The sequence below is a fragment of the Phalacrocorax carbo genome, chromosome 3 (genome assembly GCF_963921805.1).
Source record: "Phalacrocorax carbo chromosome 3, bPhaCar2.1, whole genome shotgun sequence".
In the NCBI taxonomy this organism is placed as follows: Eukaryota; Metazoa; Chordata; class Aves; order Suliformes; family Phalacrocoracidae; genus Phalacrocorax; species Phalacrocorax carbo.
The window spans coordinates 36,315,486-36,327,042 of record NC_087515.1 but is presented as its reverse complement, the minus strand read 5'-3'; the positions used below and the strand labels follow the sequence as shown (position 1 = coordinate 36,327,042).

Below are 11,557 nucleotides of genomic sequence, written 5' to 3'. Positions count from 1 at the left end.
CACTTTGGTAGCAATTCAGGCAGGATCATCAAAGCCTTGCTCAACCGTTAGCACCAGGTCTCCTGGGTGAGAGGTTGGAAGTGATACAACCACCCACCTCCTGGGAGATGCAGTGGGGTGGACTGTCTCTGCTGATGGCTCTCCATCATCTGCTGGGACTCCAAGGAGGACCCATGGGCAACGCAGTGGCTCAGCCCTGCTCCTCCACAACCTCTGCTCTCCAAACCACCCCCTCACTTTGGGTTTCTCTATTTTTAAATGTCAGACCACATTGTTTTTCACAAGGTGCTAAACACTTACAGCCAGGGCTTTTACTAGAAATTCTTCTGCATTTATTACTATTAGGTTAGTCCTAGAAAAGGGAGGAAAGGGCTTGTGGTATGGTCTCTGCAGACTCGGATCCTTGTTGCTCATAAAATGGCTTTTCACCCTGACTGGATAAAAAAGCTGTCAGTCCAAGCAGACAACAGACAGGTCTTCATGTCTGCACTGCCGCTGAAAACCACAGTACCAAGCTGTACCCATGGCTACAGGAAGGTCCAACATGAATCCCCTGTCTCCCAGCCCAAAGGGCAGGTCTGTGACCACAAGGCTATGCTTCCTCCCCAGTCACCCAGAAAAAATACACAATCACCCCAAAATTTATCTGCATCACCCTGCAGTAATTAAAATAAATTGTAGCTGAGTCGATCAGAAAATTTGCTTTATCCATGCTCATTTTTTAATTGAGTGGATTGATGAATCCACATTCATTAATCTACCTAATTAAATGCTCTGCCCTACTCATGGTGCTGCTCAGGAACAAGAATTTTTGTGCTCTGGCATCCCTGTCTTTCAGGGAGAAATGCTACCCGTTATGCAGGAAAAGGCAAGGCTCACGCAGAGATCAAGGGACAATTATAGGTGCAGGCTGGAATCAGGCACAGACAGTGCTGCGGAGGCTCTGGCTGGTACTGTGCCTGACTGCGACCAAGCGAATAAAAAGGTAATAAATGGAGAGTAAACACATCTTCTGGGGAGCCCATGCCTTTGCAAAAGAGTGTCTAAGGCTCGAAAAGAAAAGAAAAATACAAATAATGCTTCCTGACACTCCTGAATCTTCTTTAACTGCACCAAATGGTTTGACAGAGGCAAGCTCGTAGTGGATCTTGTGATGTTCTAAGAGTTACATGGGGCCAGCTGGAGAAGGGGACACCCAGGGACATGCATGGCCAATTTTGAGACAGCAACACCGTAACAAGCTCCCGTAACAAGCCGCTGCTGGGAACTTTTTGCAATCAAATGGCGGGAGTTAAAGAAAAAAGCAGCCTGGCAGTAAATATAGTTAGGAAATTCAAACAGTGAACAAGTTCCAGGAAATTGAGATAACCCTGTAGGCACAAAGATTCTGATCCAAAGCCCACGGAAGTCAGTGGAAAAGCAAATCATATTAGCTTTTAGCAGGCTTTGGATGAAGCCCAAGGAAAGTCAAATAAGCGATCCAGTCCAAATGACTCTGTAATTCTTCCCAATTAAATAGCCACCCAAATCTCACACACCTTCCCTGGCAGCCCCTCACCTGCAGCTTGGCCCCCACACTGGGAGTTTGAACTGAGGGTTACCCGTACATACATTTTTTTTATCCGTTGCTACTGGGTCCTGCTTTCCTGGCAGCTCTTTGGTGTCTGTGGCTTTGTCACAAGACTGAGCATTTGGTGTTTCTGCTCGAGCTTTCTGTAGCTACAAGGATATTTGAAGATTTCAAAAGGCAGCAAACAAAAACTGGGCAGCTCCAAAAGTGGTGCTTTTCAACATAATTTCATGGTGCTCAGACCCAGGGTGTGGGATCCATGGGTCACCCAGCAGGGACGGGCATCCCATGGCATAGAGAGGGGACAGGACAGGAGCAGCCAGACATTGGCCAGGCTGAAGAAGACACACTCCCATCACCCTGCACCCATCATAGGGTGGAAGTCCCCAGCCTCCCACAGGCACCCATTTCCCAAGCGAAGACAGACCCAGAGGCATCTGTGAGAGACAGCAAAAGTCAGCTCTTCATAGACCCAACTGAGCTTTGCTTACACACTTTGCCAACCAGCTTTGCCTCGTGCTTGCTGAAAAGAGCATCGCACACAAGCTGGCCACCGTCCAGAGGTCTACAATCCAGCAGGCAAAGGAAAAAACCCAACACCTCCTCTTCCAAGAACATTTAACCAATCCACCAGTTTTTAAGCCCACCAGCCCTGACTCAACCACATTGAATGCTAACGGTTGATGATGGTGAATCATTTCATGTCATCTACCCTTTAAGATAACAATGTGGCTGTGAGTCGGATCCTGAGCTGAGGTGTGAGCCTGGTGCCCCATCCACATCTGCAGAGCTGCACCTTTCGCCATGCTGGATGCAGCCAACTTGCACTGCGCATGGTGCAGAACCACCTCTGCTGGAGCAACTGCCTCTATGAATATTGAAATTACTCAAAAAAGTAGGAATAACTCACAACCACTCCTCCTCCCAGGAATACTCCCAGCTGATAAACACGGCAATTTCTGTAAGCCCCTTCCCTCTGTTAGAGGTACAATCTCATCTACTGCTCACTGGTATGGCTGTGCTCTCCTTCCACGGGCTCAGGAAATGCTGGTGTGGCTAGACCTTACAGAGGTTCACGATCGGCTGGATTCAGATTCCTGACGTGCTTACCATAAGGTCATTGGGTTTTGCTTTTTCCTTCCTCCTCTTCACAAAGCCCTTCATTTGTTTAGAACACAAAATCCAAAGATAGAGAGTAAAATCTCTCTTTAAAAGAGGACAGCTTCAATTTTCCCAGGGGGTGGGCAATTCGGTATCTCTCTCTCTGCTTCAGGGCAGGGTCTGGCGCAATACCTTGGTTTAAGCAGGATCCTTGATTTTGGCTGCTCAGCAGCCAATAGACCTGGCCTGAGTGCTTTACTTTTAAAATAAAATGTGGGGTTTTTTATTCGCTCCCTTTAACTGCAATTTTCTGGATAAAAAAATAGCAGTTACACAGTTCTGCAGTCAGGCCTGCTCCAGAGACCACTGACATCAACAGCAAATTGCTCCTGCCTTCAGTGCACTTTGAATCAGATCCTAAAAATGCAGCCCAGCCCATCCACATCAGCAATACCACAGGCAGAAATGAGTTCAAGCATCCTAGAAATCCAGAGAGGGGGGTGAAAAAACCCCAAGGTGACATCTAGGAAAAGAAATGTGCTGCAAGTCAGCAGCTGCATTAGAGCTTGAGGGGGGATCCCTGGGAGGGGGGGGTGGATTGCTTGGCACTGCTGCCGTGGACTTAGTGGGACAATTGCCCTGTTAAATATGAATGTTATCCCACTCCAGCTGGGCCACTCAGTTTCTCCATGCTAACAAGTTTTACTGTCCCTGGGCTGTCAGGGCAAAGCTAATCCACTGTTTTCCAACAGAAAGACCCTTGTCAAAGAAGAACGTGTCTTCCTAAGAACGATATGTTTATATGAGAAAATACAGACATTTTATTCCTAAGCACACCCTTCCCCCACTGAATTTATAACATTAAAATGAATTGGAGAAGAAATAAGACTGTTAGGTTTTTTAATTACAATATTTATCAAAGAGCGGCTTTCATGGTGCTGGAAAGGAAATTGACTTGAGACTTTGGAAAACTTTTCCTGGAAACAACTCTTTTTTTTTTTTAACATGGTTTTAGTATGGTTTCTTAAGGCGATTAAAAATTAAGCAAGAGCTGCATCTGTTCATCATTCCCCCTCTTTCACCATTTTAACCCAGTGAGCTCTTTCAAACAGATCTAATAGAGGGTGAGATCTTCTCAAGATAGTAAGTTCCAGTGAGTTTTCTGGTGAAACAGCTCTGGAGAAGAGCTCCTATGAAGCCCTCCCTCCCCACCAGAGAAGATGGAGTGTGAGCTGAACCACTGTTAGATATCAGCGAAGCCATCGCAAGGGACAGACCCATAGAGACCTGGCACATCGGACTGGCACAACCATTTGGGATGGGTCCCTGTTGCAAGGGACATGAGCCTGGAGGGGTTCCGTGGGTTACTCGCTGGAAGCAACTGAAAGGCATCTCAGCTGCAAGGGCTTCCGGTGCTGTAGGGCTGCGCAGCTTTGCCACCCACAAGACCCATGGCCAGTGTGTGGGGAAGGAAAAAAGTCAAGGCTGGATGACACAGCCTGCTTCAAGGCAGAGATGTTTCAGGTTTTCCATGCCTACCATCGGCTCCCCAGAGTTCACGTCCTTGGTGAATGAGGCAGGCAGTGGGTTGCAACCCATGTGCTTCCCACCCACCATGCTGGAAACAGTGTGGGTCCAGAGCTGAGACTGAAGCCAGCCCTGTTCAGGATTACTGCTGGTAGTGTAATGCACCTCACCACTGTGATATGACCTCTGTGGACATCTGACAAGGGATGGACCATGCCCTGTTCTCTCCTGGAAGGATTCAGGCTTAGACCAGGTCTTTGTGTGACAGCATGAAGGTCTAGGCTAGGTTGTGCTATTGATGCAGACTCAGCACTTGACTCCAGAGGAACATCCCTTCATTATGGTCCTCACTGAGTGCCACACAGGAAAACCACGCAGCGGATCAGGCGCACATGCTTTCACCTCGCAGCAGAGCCAATCTCTTCCTGCCTGCCCACATTTTCCTACCACAGATACTATCACTTGGCTGGCAGCCAGAGAAATGCAAGATGCCCACCTAGAACTAAAGAAAATGGCCCAGAAGAAATAGAGAGCCATCTATCCATTAGAGGACAGATGAACGTCTGGTCAGGGCAGCCACCTCACAGGCTTTGTTCAGTATTCCCTAGTCAAAGAGAGCTCTCCATTGACACAGATGGTTATCAGTAAGGCTGCTGTGAGTCTCCCATCTCAGCTTTGGCTCAGACAAGTGCATGGCAGAATATACCTTCTCTGGAGGCCAAGACCAAAGGACTCCATCCCTTTTTCCCTGAAGGAGGTTACTACAACTCTTTGCCAGAAGAGCTGAGTATGGCATCTTCTCCAGCTTTCCAGGCTCATATTTACTATTCTAACCAGCTCTAGATGTAGCTTAGATTTACAGGTTTTCAGCTTTGACTCTCCCTGTATCTGCATGGAATAGTCTTGGGCTCTCTCTGATACAAAGATGAGGATTTGTGCAGAGCACGTCTTGTTGAGTGAAAGCTTTAGTATTCTGCAGCATGTGATCCCAGTGAATGCAAATGTCCTGCAGAGACAGGAAGGGAATGCTGTCACCCACTGTCTCAAAAGTGTTTAAAAGGAAAAGAGAAACAAACCTTTCCCACACCAAAGCAACCTGACCCCAGAGGGTTAAAGCAATCCATACATTGGGAAGTGGGTGGCAAGGGTTGAAGTCTCAAGCCTGGCTCCATCAGACCAGGCTTTTGAGCTCTTGCATTTATAAACCAGAACTGTAATCACCACGCTCTCAGCTCTGTGGTGGGCATGCACTTGCCCTTTTCATCCTGTTCTTCATCAAACTGGACTCTGCATTCCAAGGAAAAGTTTGGTTGCCAGTTAAGGCATCCTCACACAGCGTAAGGTTTCCCTGCAGAGTCTCTGCATGCCTCCCCTTCCAGCAAGGGCTGGATGGCAGGTGTAACGGGAGAGGGAAGGAACAATGTGGTTTCCAAGGCTTGCTTTTTGAGCATGTTCCTGCTTGAGCCAGAGATTTCCAGCTCCTTGCAGCGTTTCAGCAGGCCACACCAGTAGCTGTTGAAAGGCCTTGGGCCAGACCACCTGCAGCTACATCTCTGTCACTCTAAGCTGATGTGCTTCTGCTCATCCACCAGATCACCAGAGGAAGACCTGGTCAGCTCTGTTTTCTTATAGTTATTTCCTCTTTCCCATAGCATTTTGAAGTGTCAAGAGATTTCCTCTATATACAAAATAATGCTTTTTCCCCTATCCTCGGGCAGCTCAACACCTAAGAGTAATCCTTTTACAGAAGCCTAGTGGTTTAAATTACATCATGTCTATTCTGATTGTCATTAATAATATTGGATTAGGTGCTCTACAGCCAGGCCTGTAACGAGGAGGAGGTCCCATCATACCTGGTGCTGTCCAGGCATGTGGGCAGACAGGACCCTTCATGTATCACTCCTTGGGAAGCTGCTCTGAACCAAGGACCTGTCCCACAGCTGCTGGAAACTGCTGTTAATAACCTCTGAAGCAGCAGAGGCCATGTCCCCTCCAGCCCCAGCCAGGGAGGTTTGTTTTCACCAGCAGCCAAGTCATCACGGCTGAAGCTGCCGACTTCACAGAGAGAATGCAGGCTTCGTTCGCATCCCTGCTCTTTCCAGCAATGTCGGGAAAGAGTTGAGACAATAACGCAAGATATCTCTTAGCATTAAAATCCTGGGCAGAAGCTGCAGGGGAGAAGTGCCGTGTAGGAGGGCACTGGAGACCGAATCATCACAGGAAGATACACTCATTTATTTTTCCAGCACAGATCCCGCGATCTCAGCATCTCCCTGGGGCTTTCCTGGCTAGCCTGGAAGGTCTCTGTGCTGACATGTTTTAGCCAGCACACACTCCCTGGTTCAACACAGGGGCAGCATGTTGTCGAGGTGTATTGACGAGGGCCTGTCCCTCTGGTGCTGCAGGCTTTTCTGCACCCATGGACGTGCAGGGTACACAACAGTGGCCGTGCCAGCTCTGGGAGCCTCTGCTGCTTGGGGAGCATCAGTCAGTATTTTTGGTGCTGATTTTCCCAGGAGATTTTAGGGGCTCATGCCAGGGGTGAAAGACACCACCTCCCTCCCACATGGATAGCTTGGACAGGCTCCTGCTGCTGTAGCCGTGCCGGACAGAGCAGGGCGGCTTTAACCGAGATGGCCTCAGGATGCAGGCAAGAGAGCAATGACTCATGGGGCCAACTGGAGGAGAGCTATTGCCTCTCCCTGATTAAGTCTGGCAGTGCTTTTGGTAGCAAACCTACCAGGTGGTCCTGTGCTGCCTGGCTTCCCATAGCCATGGGCAGCACACCCCTTCCCTGCTCCCAGCCGCCCGCCATGGCTCATCCTGTCCCTGTCCAGGGGACAGCCTGATCAGGGAATGGATCCAGGTTAAAAAAGAAGTCAGTACTGGGGAGAGAGAAGGAGCAGCAATTACTTTTGGAGGCAGGACCTTCCCTAGGTCATGGTGCTGCAGTGGCATTACTCCCAACCTGTCTGCAGTGACGGGAGCTGGGGAGAGACAGTCTGGGTTGAGGGGAGGGGAAGGAATGTGGCGAAGCAGCTGAGCGATGCCAATTGTGTGGTGAGTACGTGCATGTCCTACCCTGGCTGCCAGCTTTGTACCCTGCCAGCCACACGCTGCTCTGAAGGTTCCCGTTCCCTGGGGCTCTGCTTAACTCATGCACTCACAATTTCCTATTGGAAAAAAAACAGAGAGAGGAAGACGTAGAGTAGGTCTGAAAGAAACATCCTCTCCTTGCCGACTAGCAAGGAAGAGCTGGCAATAAAAGGCCAGTTCTGCCTGCTCCCTGGTGCTCTGTTTTATTTGCCTTTCCAACACGTGGAAAGAGACTTTTGGCTGGCATGGATGTATTTTGAAAGGCTGAACTTACAGCCTTTCCTAGCCTTCCAGAGGGGGAATGCTCAGCCCATCCCTGGCATCAGCGCTTGTGTGGATCCCCATCTGTGTGGGGTCAGACTTGCACATCATTCTTCTTTAAAGCTGGAACTGCTTACCCAAACACCTCTCTAAACACCACCAAGTTCATTTTTATCTTGGCTTTCAGCCCACAAGCTGACACAATACCAGACACTGCGATACTAGTCCTGAAAGTGAAGCCCCACAAGATACATCCTGAATGAAAACCGCTTCAGAGATGAATGAAAGCAGTGCTGACCTGCAGATGTGGCAGGAGATGACAGCACAAGGCTCAGGCTTAGCATGTACCCCACCACGCTGGAGGACAGGCTCAAGCTCCTGCCACAGCCTGGCCACATCCCTCAGCACATACCAAAAACCTCCAGCCAGAAGACCTGAGGGGAATGGCAACACAGCCATTGTTAAGATTTTGGGATGTTATAGAAATAAATGCATCCAACCACTACCTCTGAGGCCAATCTGCATTACACCGATAGCACTGCTCGGTGACTTTGGGGGCACGAGACAGAAAGCAACACGCTACTTGATGAAGAACGGGAAGATGAGGCAAGGGCTGATGGTGGATCACTGAGATGGTGAGTGACCCTGCTCCTCACAAATGCCACCTTCCAGCGGCTCTGAGTGATCAGCATATTGACATATCTTTAAAAGCACAGGTTAAACATCCATCAAGCAGACACCATTCAGTTTAAAACAGAAAAAGATCAAGAGCCACACGGAGTACACAAAGTGAGTGCAATCCCCCACCAGAGATTTTTCTGCACAGCTCTTTCTCCAAAGGGATGCAAGTACAGATTAGAAGACACTAGCTCTCGTTAGGGATTTTTACCAATTTGAATGGGTATGGCATTTAAATTAGCACATTGCAATCAGAACCAGCACTGATAACCTGTTCTGCTGGACACTACAAACACACATAGCAGAGACCAAGCTGAAAGTAAAAACAGACATAGGCAATGAAACGGCCATGCAGGGAAATGGAGGTGAAGTGCCTCTGAGCAAACCTAGTGGCATGGAGAGGTTTCCTAGGCCCAGACCAGCACGCCCAGATTCCCTGGGAGGGTGCATCCTGACCACCCCAGGCTGCAGAAGGACAGAGCTGCTGTCAGTGCCAGCTGTCTGAAAACTGTGACACTAATCCTGCTGCTGGGCTGTGGAGCATCCTGGGACCAGGCATGTCTCCTGTCCCAGTGCATCACACCCTCAAAGGCAGAGCCCACTGGCGTCAGGCTGTGGGCCAGGTCATGCCAAAGCACACTAGGGACTGCTGCAGCATGCAGTGCTAAATGCTGAATGGCTGAAACCGAGTCCACTATCTCCCCGTGGGACGCATAATGCCCCTTTGGCAGCACAGACGCATCTGGAAGAAATTCGGGCAAGCTTGGTGGCTGTGGGCACAGGTCCACAGCCCCTCCCAGTGGGTCTGGGGAACCATGGCCTCAAAGAGGCCTCTTCTGAAATACAAAGGTTTCCAGGCGAGCAGGCTGCTGAAGGAAGAGAAGCAGAGGGAGAAGACTATATTGCTTCACCACACCTCCACATCCCACAGGGTAAAGGGACTCAGCTGTCATCACCCAGGCAGTCATCCTGATGGGCATCCTCAGTCCAAGCTGGGGCTTGGGTGTCTACAGGCATGTGAGTATGAATTCACCCTTGGACTCAATTCTCCCGGCCTTGAAACCAACTCTGGGCTTCCCAATGGTGAGTGACCAAGAACTAGGGAAGATTTCTGTTTGATCTGTTTGATTCATGCCACCACGCTGTCCACTGTGGTAGACCACCATGAAGCGAGAAGATGGAGAACTGATGTTGTTTCAGCAGACGCTGCTGTGTGTCTCCAGAAGCCGGTGCTATTCAACCTCCTCATGGTAACTGTGCATAGGAAAGCTGGGCAGGAGTCTGCCAAATGCCTGGTCTTTCACAGTGGTGACTGGCAGAGCTGAGATTTCTGGAGTCACTTTTGGAGATAGTTTCCCTGCCTGCATTCTTCCTCCTGCCTTTCAGAGGCACACCTGTGAAACATGGAGGAGCACTGGGGCACAGTCAGAGATAGCTGAGCCCTTAGCCCAACGTGGTCCAGAGGATGTAAAGTTCACATTGTCCTTTATCAGAGAAAACTTGCCATGAGTGTCTCCTAATGGGGTACAGTCTGTAACCCACAGAAACCATCCAAACCTGATAGCAGGACTAGAAAAGGTGATTTTTATTTTTGCATACGTTTTCATGAAAATTGCCACTTTGTAGGGTTTCAAGTGCTTTTTGGTGGGAAAAGGAAATTGGACAAACCTATTTTGGCTAACACTCCAAAGCAGGTGGATTCAAACCATAGTGCAAGAGTGACCTACAGGATATGTAGTCTGATGCTCACTTATCCCTGCTGTCCACAGAGAGACCTCATCCTCCAGTACAGACTCCTATGAGCAACTTCATGGTAGCATTGCACATTCTCCAGAGATAGAAGCAAAGCACCTCATGGAAGATGTGGTCGTCCAGAGTAATTCAGCCACCTGGAAAGATGGGGAGAAGACACCTATCATGCAACTCCTGAAAGACATGAAAATTTTGAATAAAAAATGTTTTTGTAAACCTTTTGGTAAGATGCTTGCACTACCCAGGCAGCTGCCTTCAATTGCTGGCAGCAGCTTCCCTTAGGGCAAGAGTTGCTTTTCTTCTCCCTGCTAAGGAGGGTCTGACTGATGTCAAGGTGCAGCATGTAGCTTAAGAAGGCTTAAGTAGGAGAGAGAAAAGAGGTGCATTTTCAAATACAGAGAAATACTTGTCTATGGACTGTATGTTGTTGTGTCAAATTGTGTCATTTAAGCCATTGCCCAAACAAATCACATCCAAAGCTCCTGTTGCAGGTTCTCCAGATTCATGTCCAGCCTGTGCCCAGCACAGATGCTTGTTCATGTGACTATACCAGAAAACACTGTAGCACATTGTTGACCATTTCTCTGACCAGTTGCTATATTAAACATAAGTCCTGGGGAAAAGATGCACCCTCTGGGGTTGGGAAGGGTATTTATATGAAAACAGCACCTCAACAGCAGAACAGAAAAAAACCCCCTGATTTCTGGTCTACACTGCCAGAAGTCTTGACTACCAGAGATTTGCAGCAACAGTGCTATTCCCATGAAGGACTGGCACACAGAGCATTAGCCTTCATATAATCACACAACCAGCCGAAATCCTGGCCTCTGACCATTTTCACTGACAGCCCAGTTACAGCAACTTGCCTTTCTGGAAAGAGGAAACAGGAGTTGAAACAAGAACTGCAAGGCTGCTGGTAGCCGCAGCCACCACCAGCTGCTGAGCTCATTCCCTTTCTGTGTTACAAAGGAACAGGCAAACCCAGAGTGGCCAAGAAAGCTGTGACCAAGGTCAAATAAGCCTGCAAGCAAGCAAGTTACCAAATCAGCAAGGCCACACTGCAGGAGAGCTGGGGCACCCTGCCCAGGGGCAAGAGCAAGCCAGGTAGGGGAAGGGAGCCCTGAGCTAGGAAGAAGAGAGGTCTAGGATAAGCGGAAGCTTCCTCAGAAACACAGAAGAAAATATTAATGGAAAATAGGCTAGTTAGCAATGCAGCATTTAGCTAAAGAAAAGCACATAAATGGTTGTACCCAAATATCTATAAGCAGCAGGGAATATTGCCATAATTAGTAAGAATTGCAGGTTATACTTGGTAAACACAAAAGGAAGCAGGCACACTCGTACTGAGAATCAGTCAGCCCCTAAGGAAAGCCACTGCCGAGAAAAGCCTGTCCTGTACCTCGCTGCTACCTGTGCATAGTGGGGCCGTTATCCTGGCAGTGTGAAAGTCTGGAGCTCAGCTTCTAAAAGCACAAAAATCTGCATGAAGGGAAGGCACCTTTTAGGAGAAAGGATGCCTTTTTCCTAGGTGTCAGAGGACCTTTACTGTAACAGCTCCATCCTGCTCACCCC

At 48.8% G+C, this 11,557-nt stretch overlaps 1 long non-coding RNA gene across 1 annotated transcript; it reads right to left on the bottom strand.

The window, feature by feature from the left end:
• Nucleotides 1-3,557: 3,557 nt before the first annotated feature.
• Nucleotides 3,558-10,336, bottom strand: LOC135312509 (uncharacterized). The gene is made up of 2 exons (XR_010372075.1): nt 9,984-10,336; nt 3,558-7,371 (listed from the first exon to the last, which is right to left on the bottom strand). It is a non-coding gene; the product is annotated as an uncharacterized LOC135312509 (long non-coding RNA).
• Nucleotides 10,337-11,557: the final 1,221 nt, after the last annotated feature.